Source organism: Nasonia vitripennis (assembly GCF_009193385.2).
Source record: "Nasonia vitripennis strain AsymCx chromosome 1 unlocalized genomic scaffold, Nvit_psr_1.1 chr1_random0016, whole genome shotgun sequence".
Taxonomy (NCBI): domain Eukaryota; kingdom Metazoa; phylum Arthropoda; class Insecta; order Hymenoptera; family Pteromalidae; genus Nasonia; species Nasonia vitripennis.
This window is the reverse complement of record NW_022279605.1, coordinates 17,582-21,179: the sequence shown is the minus strand read 5'-3', so window position 1 is coordinate 21,179 and position 3,598 is coordinate 17,582.

Here is a 3,598-nt window from a genome sequence, read left to right as displayed (position 1 = left end):
TAAAGATACGGGTTTTCGGTGTATTTTTTGACGCTGAACCCGAATCCGATGTCGGAAATGCAGTAAATAAAAAGCAGCCCCTAAAGTAGGGCCAAAATCGTCCTGATTTCATGCAATGTCGACTTATTTTCGAGAGGTGTATTTTTCGATGCTGAATCCGAATTTGATATCGGAAATGCAGTAAATAAAAAAACAGCGCCTAAAGTAGGGCCAAAATCGCCCTGATTTCATGTAATATCGACTTATTTTCGAGAGGTGAGTAAAGATACGGGTTTTCGGTGTATTTTTTGACGCTGAACCCGAATCCGATGTCGGAAATTTAGTAAATAAAAAAACAGCGCCTAAAGTAGGGCCAAAATCGCCCTGATTTCATGTAATATCGACTTATTTTCGAGAGGTGAGTAAAGATACGGGTTTTCGGTGTATTTTTTGACGCTGAACCCGAATCCGATGTCGGAAATGCAGTAAATAAAAAGCAGCCCCTAAAGTAGGGCCAAAATCGTCCTGATTTCATGCAATGTCGACTTCTTTTCGAGAGGTGAGTAAAGATACGGGTTTTCGGTGTATTTTTTGACGCTGAATCGGAATCCGATGTTGGAAATGCAGTAAATAAAAAGCAGCCCCTAAAGTAGGGCCAAAATCGTCCTGATTTCATGCAATGTCGACTTATTTTCGAGAGGTGAGTAAAGATACGGGTTTTCGGTGTATTTTTTGACGCTGAATCGGAATCCGATGTTGGAAATGCAGTAAATAAAAAGCAGCCCCTAAAGTAGGGCCAAAATCGTCCTGATTTCATACAATGTCGACTTATTTTCGAGAGGTGTATTTTTCGATGCTGAATCCGAATTTGATGTCGGAAATGCAGTATATAAAAAAACAGCCCCTAAAGTAGGGCCAAAATCGCCCTGATTTCATGTAATATCGACTTATTTTCGAGAGGTGAGTAAAGATACGGGTTTTCGGTGTATTTTTTGACGCTGAATCGGAATCCGATATTGGAAATGCAGTAAATAAATAACAGCCCCTAAAGTAGGGCCAAAATCGTCCTGATTTCATGCAATGTCGACTTATTTTCGAGAGGTGTATTTTTCGATGCTGAATCCGAATTTGATGTCGGAAATGCACTAAATAAAATACAGCCCCTAAAGTAGTGCCAAAATCGTCCTGATTTCATGCAATGTCGACTTATTTTCGAGAGGTGAGTAAAGATACGGGTTTTCGGTGTATTTTTTGACGCTGAACCCGAATCCGATGTCGGAAATGTAGTAAATAAATAACAGCCCCTAAAGTAGGGCCAAAATCGTCCTGATTTCATGCAATGTCGACTTATTTTCGAGAGGTGTATTTTTCGATGCTGAATCCGAATTTGATGTCGGAAATGCACTAAATAAAATACAGCCCCTAAAGTAGTGCCAAAATCGTCCTGATTTCATGCAATGTCGACTTATTTTCGAGAGGTGAGTAAAGATACGGGTTTTCGGTGTATTTTTTGACGCTGAACCCGAATCCGATGTCGGAAATGCAGTAAATAAAAAGCAGCCCCTAAAGTAGGGCCAAAATCGTCCTGATTTCATGCAATGTCGACTTATTTTCGAGAGGTGAGTAAAGATACGGGTTTTCGGTGTATTTTTTGACGCTGAATCGGAATCCGATATTGGAAATGCAGTAAATAAATAACAGCCCCTAAAGTAGGGCCAAAATCGTCCTGATTTCATGCAATGTCGACTTATTTTCGAGAGGTGTATTTTTCGATGCTGAATCCGAATTTGATGTCGGAAATGCAGTATATAAAAAAACAGCCCCTAAAGTAGGGCCAAAATCGCCCTGATTTCATGTAATATCGACTTATTTTCGAGAGGTGAGTAAAGATACGGGTTTTCGGTGTATTTTTGACGCTGAACCCGAATCCGATGTCGGAAATGCAGTAAATAAAAAGCAGCCCCTAAAGTAGGGCCAAAATCGTCCTGATTTCATGCAATGTCGACTTATTTTCGAGAGGTGTATTTTTCTATGCTGAATCCGAATTTGATGTCGTAAATGCAGTAAATAAAAAAACAGCGCCTAAAGTAGGGCCAAAATCGTCCTGATTTCATGCAATGTCGACTTATTTTCGAGAGGTGAGTAAAGATACGGGTTTTCGATGTATTTTTTGACGCTGAATCGGAATCCGATGTTGGAAATGCAGTAAATCATAAAACAGCCCCTAAAGTAGGGCCAAAATCGTCCTGATTTCATGCAATGTCGACTTATTTTCGAGAGGTGTATTTTTCGATGCTGAATCCGAATTTGATGTCGGAAATTTAGTAAATAAAAAAACAGCCCCTAAAGTAGGGCCAAAATCGCCCTGATTTCATGTAATATCGACTTATTTTCGAGAGGTGAGTAAAGATACGGGTTTTCGGTGTATTTTTTGACGCTGAACCCGAATCCGATGTCGGAAATGCAGTAAATAAAAAGCAGCCCCTAAAGTAGGGCCAAAATCGTCCTGATTTCATGCAATGTCGACTTATTTTCGAGAGGTGTATTTTTCGATGCTGAATCCGAATTTGATGTCGGAAATTAGTAAATAAAAAAACAGCGCCTAAAGTAGGGCCAAAATCGCCCTGATTTCATGTAATATCGACTTATTTTCGAGAGGTGAGTAAAGATACGGGTTTTCGGTGTATTTTTTGACGCTGAACCCGAATCCGATGTCGGAAATGCAGTAAATAAAAAGCAGCCCCTAAAGTAGGGCCAAAATCGTCCTGATTTCATGCAATGTCGACTTATTTTCGAGAGGTGAGTAAAGATACGGGTTTTCGGTGTATTTTTTGACGCTGAATCGGAATCCGATGTTGGAAATGCAGTAAATAAAAAGCAGCCCCTAAAGTAGGGCCAAAATCGTCCTGATTTCATGCAATGTCGACTTATTTTCGAGAGGTGAGTAAAGATACGGGTTTTCGGTGTATTTTTTGACGCTGAATCGGAATCCGATGTTGGAAATGCAGTATATAAAAAAACAGCCCCTAAAGTAGGGCCAAAATCGTCCTGATTTCATGCAATGTCGACTTATTTTCGAGAGGTGTATTTTTCGATGCTGAATCCGAATTTGATATCGGAAATGCAGTAAATAAAAAAACAGCGCCTAAAGTAGGGCCAAAATCGCCCTGATTTCATGTAATATCGACTTATTTTCGAGAGGTGAGTAAAGATACGGGTTTTCGGTGTATTTTTTGACGCTGAACCCGAATCCGATGTCGGAAATGCAGTAAATAAAAAGCAGCCCCTAAAGTAGGGCCAAAATCGTCCTGATTTCATGCAATGTCGACTTATTTTCGAGAGGTGTATTTTTCGATGCTGAATCCGAATTTGATATCGGAAATGCAGTAAATAAAAAAACAGCGCCTAAAGTAGGGCCAAAATCGCCCTGATTTCATGTAATATCGACTTATTTTCGAGAGGTGAGTAAAGATACGGGTTTTCGGTGTATTTTTTGACGCTGAACCCGAATCCGATGTCGGAAATTTAGTAAATAAAAAAACAGCGCCTAAAGTAGGGCCAAATCGCCCTGATTTCATGTAATATCGACTTATTTTCGAGAGGTGAGTAAAGATACGGG